Genomic DNA, 13,445 nt, shown 5'->3' with positions numbered 1-13,445 from the left:
ATGCCCCCCAGTATTCGAGGTTGATTGAATAGAAGCCTTGAATATGTTAAGTTCTTCTTAGGTAGCATATAAATGTTGCCTCGTTAAAAACCTTGCTGGTAAAACCCTTTTTGGGATAAAATTTGACCGAAGGAAAAGAGTGCAATGCATGCTTTAAAACCCAATATCCTTGAATCGGGGGATGCTTCGGTGTCTTTCATCGGACACCTTAGCAGTAATATCGTTTGAGCATCGATATGTTCCAATTACTTGGGAGTTGTTCACCTTCCATAGTACCAAGCTTGTAGGATCCTTTGCCGATCACTCCAAGGACGCGGTATTGTCCTTCGCAGCTCTGGCCTAGCTTTCCTTCATTAGGGTTTCAAGTATTTACGGTGACTTTCCTTAGTACTAATTCCTCGGCTCCGAAATGTCGGAGATTTGTTCTCCTGTTATAGTACCTTTCGATTCTTTGTTTTTGGGCGGCCACTTGGACCAGCGAAGCTTCTCGCTTTTCATCTAATAGTTCAAGGGCCACAGTCATGGCTTCGTTGTTTGAGCTCTCGGTGGCATGTCGAAATATGACGCTTGGGTCTCCGGCCTCGACCGGTATCAAAGCCTCGGTGCCATACACCAGAGAGAAAGGTGTCTCTCCCGTGCTCGATTTTGGAGTTGTTGATATGCCCATAGTACCTCGGGCAACATTTCTCTCCATTTTCCTTTCGCATTTTCTAACTTCTTTTTTAAGTTTTGTATGATGGTCTTGTTTGTGGACCTAGCCTGACCGTTTGTACATGGGTGGTAGGGTGTTGACAGGATCCTTTTGATTTTATGGTCCTCGAGGAACTCTGTTACTTTGCTTCCAATGAACTGCTTCCCGTTATCACATGTTATCTCGGAAGGAATCCCGAATCGATACATGACATGGTCCCAGATAAAATTAATGACTTCTTTTTCTCTTATCTTCTCGAAGGCCTGTGCTTCCACCCATTTCGAGAAGTAGTCAGTCATAAATAAAATGAATCTAGCTTTACCTGGTGCCATTGGTAGAGGTCCGACGATTCCATCCCCCACTTCATGAACAGCCATATCGACAGGACTGAATGTAGTTGTTCACCGGGTTGGTGAATCATCAGTGCAAATTTCTGGCATTTGTCGCATTTTCGGACGAATTCTTTGGTGTCCTTTTCCATGCTGCCCCAGTAGTAGCCTGCTCTGATCACTTTTCAAACTAAGGAATCGGCACTAGAGTGGTTTCTGCAAGTGCCATCATGGATTTCTCGGAGCACGTAATCCGTGTCTCCCGATCCCAGGCATACTGCTAGGGGCCTATCAAAGGTTCTTCTGTATAGAGTTATGTTTTCATCGAGCGAGAACGGGGCTGCTTTGGTTCGCAGGGCCCTCGACTCTTTTGGGTCCGCGGGTAGCTGCCCACCTTCCAAATAATCAATATATTTATTTCTCCAATCCCATGTTAGGCTAGTGGAGTTGATCTTGACATGGCCTTCTTCGATCACTGATTTGGATAGCTGAACAATGGCCCTGGGGAGTATGTCATCTTTTTTGGCAGATGATCCCAAGTTCGCGAAGGCATCGACCTCGCTATTCTTCTCTCGAGGTATGTGGACCAGAGTCCATTCTTTGAAGCGGTGCAATGTGACTTGAATTTTGTCTAAGTATCTTTGCATCCTATCTTCTCGAACCTCGAAGCTCCCATTTACCTGATTTACCACCAGGAGGGAATCACATTTTGCTTCGATGACTTCCGCTCCTAGGCCTTTGGCCAATTCCACACCTACAATCATAGACTCATACTCGACTTCATTATTAGTCAATTATGCAGTTTTTATAGATTGCCTAATTATGCCGCCCATAGATGGCTTTAGGACTATGGCGAGCCCGGACCCTTTCACGTTCGAGGCGCCGTCAGTGAATAAGGTCCATACCCCCGAAGATGTGACCGTTTTTAGTAGAAGTTCTTTCTCTACCTCAAGCATGAGGGCGGGCGTAAAGTCGACCATAAAATCCACCAGAATTTGGGACTTGACAGCCATTCGGGGTTGATACTCGATATCGTATCCCCCGAAATCAATGGCACACTTGGCCAGTCGTCCCGATATTTTGAAGTTATGCAATATTCTTTGAAGAGGATATGCTGTTAAAACACAAATACGATGGCATTGAAAATAAGGCTTTAATTTTCGAGATGCGCTTATTAATGCAAGAGCTAATTTTTCTAAGTACGGATATCTGGTTTCGACATCTCCCAGGGTCCGACTTACATAATAGACAGGGAATTACGTACCTTGTTCTTCTCGAACTAGCACGCCACTTACCGCTACCTCGGATACGGCCAGGTACAAATACATCGTTTTACCCTCCTTTGGGGTGTGGAGTAAAGGTGGCTTTGTCAGATAGCGCTTCAACTCCTCTAAGGCATGTTGGCATTCCGGAGTCCATTCGAAGCTGTTTTTCCCTTTGAGTAAGGAGAAGAAATGATGACTCCTATCTGATGACCTTGAGATGAATCTCCCAAGGCTGCTATCCACCCGGCCAGCCGTTGCACAGCCTTCAAATTGTTTACCACCGTGATTTCTTCGATGGCTTTGATTTTGTCGAGGTTGATCTCAATTCCCCTGTTTGACACCATGAAGCCTAAGAATTTTCTCGAACCTACTCCGAAGGCATATTCTTGGGGTTGAGTTTCATGTTGTAGCTTCTGAGGATGTCGAATATCTCCTACAAATGAGTCAAATGGTGCTCTGCGCACATGGACTTAACTAGTATATCATCAATGTAAACTTCCATGGATTTGCCTATTTGATATTCGAACATCTTATTAACTAGGCGTTGGTACGTGGCTCCCGCATATTTTAGCCCGAAGGGCATCACATTGTAAAAGTACGTACCGTACTTCGTGATGAACGAGGTCTTTTTCCTATCCTCGGGGTTCATCTGAATTTGATTATACCCAGAGTAGGCACCGAGAAAAGTGAGGATCTTGTGGCCGGCCGTGACATCGATCAAGCGGTCGATATTGGGCAACGAGAATGAATCTTTGGGGCACGCTCTATTTAAGTCTTTATAATCTATGCACATTCTTAGCTTATTCCCCTTTTCGGGAACTACCACCACATTGGCCAACCATTCAGGATACTTTACCTCCCTAATACACCCTATTTTGAGGAGTTTTATTACCTCGTCCTTGATGAACGCGTGTTTTATCTCGGACTCCGGTCTCCTTTTTTGCTTTACTGGTTTGAACCTGGGGTCGACACTTAGTCGATGGGTGGTTATTTCGGCGGGATCCTTATCATATCTAAATGGGACCAAGCAAAGCAATCGACGTTATTAATAAGAAATTGAATGAGCATTTTTCTGAGTTCGGGGGTTAGTCCTGTTCCCAGGTATACCTTCCGATCTGGGGAACGCTCGATCAAAACAACTTACTCCAGTTCTTCAATTGTTGATTTTGTTGCATCCGATTCTTTGGGGTCAACGACGGTTCGGGGAGCGAGGAAGTCTTCTTCATCATCCTCGGGGGTTTGTTTGCCCTCCGGCTCCTCCGAGGTGGAGGGTATGGAAGTTAGTGCCTCCCCGTGAACCGCAAACATTTCCTTCGCCACATGATGTTCTTCGTATACTGTTTTTATATCATCTTTCGTTGGAAACTTCATCATCTGATGAAGAGTTAACGGTACTGCCCTCATGTTTTGTATCCATGGCCTTCCAAGCAATGCATTATACCTCATGTCACCTTCAATGACATGGAATTTAATATTCTGAACTACACCGGACATGTTGATCGGGAGGGTGATCTCCCCCTTTATTGTTTCGCTGGCCATGTTGAAGCCGTTGAGGACTCGAGAGGTAGGTATGACCTGATCGAGCAGTTCGAGCTGTTCTACCGCCTTTGATTTGATTACATTGGCCGAGCTACCTGGATCCACGAGTACACGTTTAATTTGAACATTATTCAAGAGAAATGAAATTACCAGCGCATCATTATGTGGATGAGACAAGGCTTCGAAGTCCTCTTCACTGAATGCGAGGATGTCCTCGGGCATGCGACCCCGAATTTGCCCTTTTGTTGCATCGGAAACTTTTATCTGCTTGATCACGGGTCCTTGAGGAACGTCGGTCCCCCCAATGATCATATGAACGATGTGCCGAGGTTTTCCCGTTCCGTTCCTCCTGTCTGCCTCTCTTTCCTCCCGAGCTGGGGTTTTCTGAGCTTCTTGTTAGTTTCCTTGGCGTATACTCCCATTGCGCGAGCCCACATCCGCGGGGATTGGCTCTGGCGTGTCCTCAGGATTTCGCAGTGGTACACCGATGCCTGGAACAACTACGCCATTCTCTCTGTGGTCGTCAAGACAGTTGTTTCATATGCATTCACTGAGTTAGACATTTTGACCTGAAATTAAAGATTCTTGGGCAAGAAAAAGTGTGAAGAATAACTTGCGTTTTTCAGGTAAAGCAGCACGAAAACAATGACTATTATTTTTAGCCCCACGGTGGGCGCCAAACTGCTTACCTTGAAAATGGTTATTACAATTTTTGTAGTTCTAAAAATACGTGATTTATTTTTATGCTAGCTGTTAGGCAATAGATGCTAAGCGTGATACTAGAAAATAAGATAAGATCTTGAAGATAGAACCCTATGCAAACTGAGTAGCCGAGAATCGGGGCCTCGAGCTAGCCTATACTAAGCCTCGAGGTCGAGCTGAAACATCAGGCTGTGGATACCCGATGAAGGACTAACAGTTCTAGGAGCTTTGATGAGGTCTCTTTATGATCAATGGTGAGTAATAAATAAAGAACAATCAATGAAACGCAATAAATGTAAGCAATGTAATAAATATAAGCAATAAAATCAAGAGAGAATATGTTTAAGTTAGAGTGCATCGAATGTTCTTGTTCTTGTATTGAATATCATGTGTGCAAGAAATAACAAGGGTCCCCTTTTTATAGGAGAAGGAATCCCAACATAGTACATGTATAATTATTACAATGAAATGTAGCCGGTACAGCTACTTAACAGTTCGGTACGGACTGGTACTATTCTTGCAGGTGTTGTCAGCTTTCATCACGTGCCTAGGGTATTTCCCGTTCGTTCATGATAACCACCGATTTGCTGCTACCCCGAGGTCGAACATCGGGAACCCTCGGGGTCGAACCTCGAACTGTGTCTCGGGCCTTCCATATGAAGCTTCGGAATGCCGCAATGATCATAAAATCCGGCTCTACGATTTTAGCCGTATATGTAAATTTTAAAAATTATTTTTGCCTCAAATTATGTATACTGATGAGAAGGAATTTTACTCATTCTGATTTTGAATTTATTTTTTAAATTCAATTCAAATTATATGAAGTAGTGTGACAAAATTAGTATAGTTTTTTTTTTAATTTTATAATTCTGGCTCCTTCGTTTTTTTTAACAATATTTGGTAGCAGGTGATCATAATTCAGGACAGACATTTTTCAAAAGGCTATTGGCTAGTCACATCACCCGCGGTCTCCATCATTTTGGGCATTGAAGGGAAAAAAATCGCCCTTAATTCTTATACTAAAATGCCTTACGGTTTCTTTGGCTTTGGAAACCAGGGAATTATATCACTAACAAATATTGAAGTTGACATTAAGAGGTAACTCTACCATAAATGATTTGGACACACATTAACGAGATAAAAATAAAGTAATAGGCTATTGGAGAACCTAATAGAGGAAAATTACATGTTTTCTTATGAATCACGAAAAGAAAATACTCATTTTGTTGAAATGAAAGAAAATACTTTTTCTACATCATGAAAAGAAAATACTCTTTTTGTTGCAATAAAAGAAAATATTTTTTACTACATCACTTTGTTGAAATGAAAGAAAAACATTTTACTACACCATTTTGTTGAAATGAAAGAAAATATTTTTTCTACGTCATGAAAAGAAAGTACCTTTTTGTTAAAATGTATATAAAAAAAAGTTTATATCGTGAAAAGAAAATACTCGTTTGTTGAATTGAGGACAAAAATACTCTATCTATAACATGAAAAGAAAGGACTATTAATAATATTTCTACTTAGGGTGGAGGCAGGAGTGGCGTGTCACGACCTGGAATTTCCACCTACGGGATCGTGATGGTGCCCAACATTTCACTCGCTAGACAAGCCAATATTAGAGTAAATTATAAGCCATTTCAACAATACAAGAATTTAAAACTCATTTAAACAGAAATGAAACTAGAATGAAGTACTAAGTGGCATAATACCCAAAATATCTAAGTACAAATCCCGGACCTGGAGTCACAAGTACACAAGCTTCTAGAAGTACTACAAATAATGTTTGGAATAAGTACAACTGTCTCGAATGAAATGAACAGTGCTAAGGAAAGGGGAAGGTGACTCCAAGGTCTGCGGACGCCAGAAGATCTACCTCGAGTCTCAAAGTATACCAATCCGAGTTGATGCACCTCACGAATAGCTGGGACCAGTGCCAAAATCTGCACAAGAAGTGCAGAGTGTAGTATGAGTACAACCGACCCAATATACTCCATCAGTTTTGGGCCTAACCTCGATGAGGGAGTGACGAAGCTATAACAGGACACTCACGTAATTAATCTGTACAAACGAGGATATATATATATATATATATATATATATATATATATATATATATATATATATATATAAGCAGTAAGTAAGGCAAGTCCACATGCGAAAGGGGGTACAAGGTACGATACTACAACAGAAAATGACCACATAAAACAGTTAATAAACCTTCAACCAATGAAAACAGATAAACATAATGAATAAAGACTGCACAACATCACTCATCGTGTTTTTACTCTCAACCTCACCATGGAACAAAACACGACATCACCTTTTGTGCTTTTATTCTCAATCTCTCCTAAGATGATAAATATGGCACATCATCACCCTTCGTGCTTTTACTCTCAATTTTATCATGAAACGATAAATACGGAACGACATCACCTTTCGTGCTTTAGCTCTCTTCCTCACTATGTATAAATCAATAAATGAAATAATAATTGGCGCGGCATCACCCTTCGTGCTTTAACACTCTCTCCCTTACCATGAAGCAATGAATATATAACATTTGGGAGAAAGAATAATCAAGAATAAACCTTACGTAAACAATGGTTCCATAATACCAAACCTCAACGTCAAATAATAGTCAATTATCGCAAATAGTTCATAAATGTGGAAGGAACGATTGATTAAGTAATAAACTAGTCTAAACATGGATATCATAATCAAATAAGGAAATAAATCACAAGAAACAAGTCCCACCTGCATGCTCAACCAAACAACAACTCATAAGTACTCGTCACCTCACATATACGATGTACCCAATATTTTAACATGTAGCAAATAGGCAAACAAGTCCTAATCCCTCAAGTTAGGGTTAATCACGACACTTACCTTACTCCGCAGTCAACTCAGAGCTCTACCGGGGCCTTTCCTCTAGAATTCGTCTCGAAACCACTCGTATCTAACCACAATTGACTCGATAACATCAAATAATGTTAAGTATATCAATTGAAATACATAAAGATAGGATTTTTACACCTTTCTCAAAAAGTCAAAAAAGTCAACCCCGGGCCCGCTTGGTCAAAGCCCGAGGTTCGGACCAAAACTCATTTATCCTTTCACCCCGCGAGCCTGATTATGTAATTAGTTTCGGAATTCGACCTCAAATTGAGGTCTAAATACCTAATTTCTAAAAAAAACAATTCTTCCTAAATCCCTAGTTTTCTATAATGGAAGAACGAAGATTAGGGCTAGAAATTAATGGGTGATGTTAGAAATGAAAGAAAATGAGTTAAAGTGCACAAACCTATGAATTGGTGTTGGGTTTTCTCTTCAAAATCGTCTCTAGGCCAAGCTCTAATAGAAGGTTTATGAAAAATGTGGAGAACCCGCTTTTGGGATTGTTTTAAATCATTGGTGTCAAGTGTTCATCGCAATCGCGTGAAACCTGACACGTTCGCGAAGAGCATGGCCCAACTGGCTTATGTGAATGCGAGTAACTCCACGCGTTCGTGAAGGTCTAGCCTTCCTCACCTCTGCGTTTACGAGATTGCGCCCCCGTTCGCATAGAGTCACCTCAACTTCCCAGCCCCCGCCACACAAAGCTACGTGTTCGCGTTGGTGTGGACGCGTTCGCGAAGGGCAGTCCCGTCCACTGCTCCGCGTTCGCGTCCTATACCTCGCGTTCGCGTAGGGTTATTCCCTCCCCATCCCAGATCACTCTTCGCGATCGCAAAGAAGGAAATATCAGATGACACCAGCAGCTAAGGGGAACCAAAAATTTCAAAGATCACAAGGTCCGTAGGATATCCGAAACTCACCCGGGCCCTGGGGGCTCCAAACTAAATACGCACACAAGTTCAAAAATATTATACAGACTCGCTCGTGCGATCAAAACACCAAAATAACACCTAGAACTACAAATTGGACACCAAAACGAATGAAATTTTCAATAAAACTTAAGAATTTTCATTTTAACAACCGGACGCCCGAATCACGTCAAATCACTTCCGTTTTATACTAAATTTTGCAGATAAGTCATAAATATCGTAACGGACCTATACCAAGTTTCGAAACCAAAATCTAGACCCAGTATCAATAAAGTCAAACATTGGTCAAATTTATAAAGTTTTTAAACCTTTAAACTTCAACTTTTCGACAAAATGCGATAACTCGAGCTAGCACTTCTGAATTTGATTTCGTGCATACTACCAAGTCCCAAATCACGATACAGACTCACTTGGGACCATCAAAATACAAATCCGGATTTGTTTGCTCAAAACGTTGATCGAAGTCAACTCAAATGGGTTTTTAAGGCACGAATTCACATTTTAGTCAACTTTTCACATAAAAGCTTTTCGAAAAAAGGCACGGACTATGCACGCAAATCAAGAAAGGCTAAAAGGAGCTATTTAAGGTTTCGAAACATAGATTAAGGACTAAAGCTCTAGATGACCTGTCGGGTTATCACATGGGGCGAGGGTGGGTTGTGGTTGTGGTGGGTGGAGTTCGGGTGGGATGGGATGTGGGGGTGGGTTGGTGGAGATGAAGAATGAGGGGAAGGTTGGAAAAGAGTTTTGGAAAATATTTTCCTTTCTCTTGATAGGGAAAACATTTTCCTCCAATTAAAAAAAAATGTGTTTATGAGAAAAATATTTTCCAAAATATTTAAACCAACCAAACATGGGATAATTGAAAAATATTTTTCTTCGTAGCAAACACACCCTTAGAAGTGTAGGGTATTGTATTACGTAATTCCAAAGCGGAACTTATATAGGAAAACTATTAAGATCAAGCTGCTAGAAACAAATTGAACAATAGGACCAAATAGGACCAAGAGAGTGAGTTGAAATTTCAAATCAACAAATTCAATTTGACCTTTATAACTTTATACGGTGCAACCTAAACTTTACTATATATTCTCTTTGTGAAAGGACAATGTCAACGTGTTATTTAACAATAACAAAATTAGGTTTTGTATGTTCTTAGCATACCAGTCCTCGTACGCTCTAATCAACTTTCAAACTTATAAATAAACAAACTCAAGTATCCTCGTGATAATAAAGAATTTCCAGAATAAAGAAAATCAGCAAAAATATAGACGAACTCATTATTTATTTATATACAACCATATCCACAAGATGGTACCATGTATATCAATGAACACTAAACGCCGGAAAAACAAAAGGGATAGAAATCCCAAATCAAGAATATTTGCTAATATCCAAAGAATATAGGGAATAGAACAAATCTAAATATAATAAAATAATGAAAAACAGAAACAAACTCCATCGAGATGTGAAGATGATCAATAATGGTGCCAAAATAGAAGAAAACTACCAATCAAGATGGCATCTGGTTTCCTCAAAATTAGCAGATGATGATCTGCCATTAGACCCTAGAGGTACCTTGAAATCACACTCAATCTTTGGCTTAATTTTATGTGTTTTGATCCAACCAACCTTAAGCCTAATACGCATGTAAAGCTTCACTTCCATCTCATAAACCCCTAAATTCTTCTCATTATTGTAATTGGATTTCTCTCTATCTCCCAATAAAACCAAGCTCTGACCTTTGAATACTGGACGCAAGCTGCTAGTATTCTTGTGACCCTGATAAAATGGTTCCAAATTTGTACTATCAAACCTCTCGCCTTGATACAAAGCTCTAGCTTCAATTGAATCGTAGTAAATTCCAATACGTTTGTTGGGGTTTCTAATAGTCATATTAAGAGCAAGATCATAGAAAATAGTGTTGTTTGTGGTGGACAAATCGAACTGAGTCAACGTAGCATCGGTCACGTAGAACTTGACTTTGTTAGGACGAAGAACGAGCCATAGAACTAATGCAATGACTCCGAGGATGATTAGAAGGGTGAAGATAATTTTGAAAAAACAATTGCAGAGGCAGCCAAAGAGACAGCTACATGGGTTGCAGCTGCTGCCGCGGCCGTGGCGGTGATAGGATTTTGCTGGTGGCGGAATGGAAGGGCCATAATAGGCTCCGTTCAAATTGGATTCCGGCATGGCTCAAGAAAAATGAAGTACAAATTATATTGCTTTATTCCTTTTGGTGTGTATACGATGTAATAATAGAGAGGAGATTGATATTATCCTTTGGTGCGTGGAGTTGAATATATATATAGGTGTCGTTTCAGTCTTTGGTTTAATGTGTATGCTATATGTGTAGGGTTTGAATTGTGGAATTGGTAAGCAAAAGCGGATTGATTAGTAGAAAATATGCCGTGTTTTTATGTTGTTAGAAAAGACACGGTTGCGTTTTGGCAATACCTTACTAAAAGTAATCATATATATACTGAATAAGATATTACTTAGAAATTTCCGATCAAGATATAGTCCTTGACTAAAATTTTAGTCAGCAATTCCTTAATTTTTCAGTATCTTCTTCATATTCTGTTGTATTTAAGTCACACATGATGTTTAGTTAAGAAGATATTAATTTGAAAGGGATCTGAGAAAAAACAGTAGAAATATATTCTATACTGACATGTTGTGTGATAGGGTTAGGAACAAGAATAGCTAAAATTCATTATTCCTCTTGTCTAATTTCAAATGATTAAGAAAACTAATGTAATGGGCTGTGCAAAATCCCAGTTTTACGTGTATTTTTTGTTCTTTTCCAATGTTCCTTGATTTAGCGTCTTAGAAAGGTTAAGAAGTTGCACGTAGTACGTCTAGGCTCTTAATGAATGATTTGACCCGCAAAAAACATGAAAGATTTCTTTCAAATCTAATTCTGTAAATTTATCAATTCATTTACATGCTGTCTCACATAAGAGAGTATATACTATAATATAATATAGCAAAAAATAAAACTGCTATAATAAAGTGTTATTATAAAAAATAAATATTATAAAGAAATTCGATTATACATGAAAAAGAAAAAAGTTAAGAAAACATGAAGATAGTAACAGAGAAGCTAGGATGATAAGCATATGGACCAAGCCAAATAAAGTGCCTTTTTCTATTGTTTTCAGTTTCCTTTCCTCTTAAGTTTATTTCTTAAGCATTTTATTATTTTCCAACCTTAACCACTCGGATATAAAATAATACTACTTATCTTTCAGAGGAACGAAATAGATGTCGATCTAATACTCCATAGGTGTTATGTTGATATAATTAGGTAATGGAAAGTCTCATGTTGACACATATAAAAGTTGAAATCTTGTGTACATGGTTTCACACGTGGCTGTTATTTCTAAAAGTTTGGCACCGCGTAACATATTATATTCATGTTCTAGTCCATGATAAATATAGGAAAAATAAAAAGAAAAAGAAAAAGAAAAAATAGTGAAAACTTCTACAAAGACAATTTCTGCACTTGAAAATGATATATGTTTGCTGCTATTTGATATTTTAAGAAGTTTAGTTGGACATGTGGCTTGTCTGATGATGCCAACAAGAAAAGTGCTCTCAAGCTTTAAAAAAAAAAAATCTTCTTTTTAATATAGTATAAATCAAAATTGTTTTTCTTTCTATAATGGCATAGAATTTATATAATTTAAGTAATTATTGAACTTGAGATAATTCATTCGCTTATCTAGAAACGCTTCTTTCTCTTTCATTTTTTCATTATCTTAAACATTCTTTCGTTCGATGATTAATCAATTTTATTATTTTATATCTGATGTTTCAACTTTTAAGGTTGCGTGTTTTGTCATTATAATTATAAGCAATGAGAAGAATGTTGACTAGCCTTCCTTACTTGAATATTACAATTTAGTAGAGTAAATATAACATAAACTTTATTAATTTGATAGAGAAATCCCTAAAAAACTAAAGCACGTTAACCTGGTAGACTTTGATTAACAACTTAAAAGATAGGTAGGGTAAATATCGTATAAACTCTACCAGTTTGGTAAATAAACACTGAAGAACAATAATTGTGTGCGGCCCCGATTCTTTAAATACCACTAATTTTGAGTACATTCGGCTAAGATCAGCTTCTCTTATGCTCTTTTCAATCTCCCTTTCAAATTTCCATTTTTTTTTAGGAATTTTTACATTGCTATATACTATTGAAAACTTTATTACTCTCCCTACTCAAGTCTCACTTTAATTACCTCCTATATACAAAATTACCAATTATGTACATTTTTGGGTATTTAATGATAATTAATTATGTCCGTATATCACTCTAACGTACAATCTCATTCCCCCCATGTTTCTCTCTCTATATCCCACTCCCCCCACATTTGTCTCTCAATCACCCCCAATGTATATTTAGAGATCCCCCATTAACGACTATTTTCACTCTTCTGAAACAATCTCTCTAAAAATTTTCACTCTTCTTCAAAATTTCATCTCGATTTCTACAAATTCCAGCTCTAAATACTCTACCAAAATTGTAGTTGCTTAAATTTTTGCTTAATTTTAAATGAAGAAGAAAACAATGTCGAAGATTAGCCCTAAAATTAAAAAGCTAAAGTAGGTGATATTCCTACTTTCGATTTGGGTGTTTTCTCATAGGATTCACCCAAAAAAAGTTCAAAATCGATACATGCAAAAGCAGAGACCAAGCGCAGGCTTTCCCCTCGTGGAGCTAAGGCAGAAGCTCGAACAAAATATAAGCACGATAGGGATGCTAGGGAAGCCTCGACGCTTGTTAAATCTACAAAAAGGAAGTGCAAAGAAATTGCTTCCGACGATGATTTCATCGAAGATGAAGTTATCACGAAAGTTGCAAAAAAAACCCAGAGTTTCTCCTACTGTTAAACCTTCAAAAAAGAAGAAGGTTGAAAAATCTCCTACTGAATCAGTCATTGGAGAAGGTATAATTTCAGTAGTTTCAATTTTAATTTTTTTTAAAGCTAAAAAACTTGTTCTCATTCATAATTTTTGTTTGTAAATTTGTAGATATTTTATCTATATTTTGTATTTAGGTTAACAAATTTTTCTACAT

At 38.5% G+C, this 13,445-nt stretch overlaps 1 pseudogene; it reads right to left on the bottom strand.

The window, feature by feature from the left end:
* Positions 1–9,621: 9,621 nt before the first annotated feature.
* Positions 9,622–10,728, bottom strand: LOC142181233 (NDR1/HIN1-like protein 10; annotated as a pseudogene).
* Between the last annotated feature and the right edge of the window lie 2,717 nt (positions 10,729–13,445).

The sequence above is a fragment of the Nicotiana tabacum genome, chromosome 5 (genome assembly GCF_000715075.1).
Source record: "Nicotiana tabacum cultivar K326 chromosome 5, ASM71507v2, whole genome shotgun sequence".
NCBI lineage: Eukaryota > Viridiplantae > Streptophyta > Magnoliopsida > Solanales > Solanaceae > Nicotiana > Nicotiana tabacum.
The sequence above is the reverse complement of the archived record's forward strand: the minus strand, read 5'-3'. Positions and strand labels throughout refer to the sequence as shown.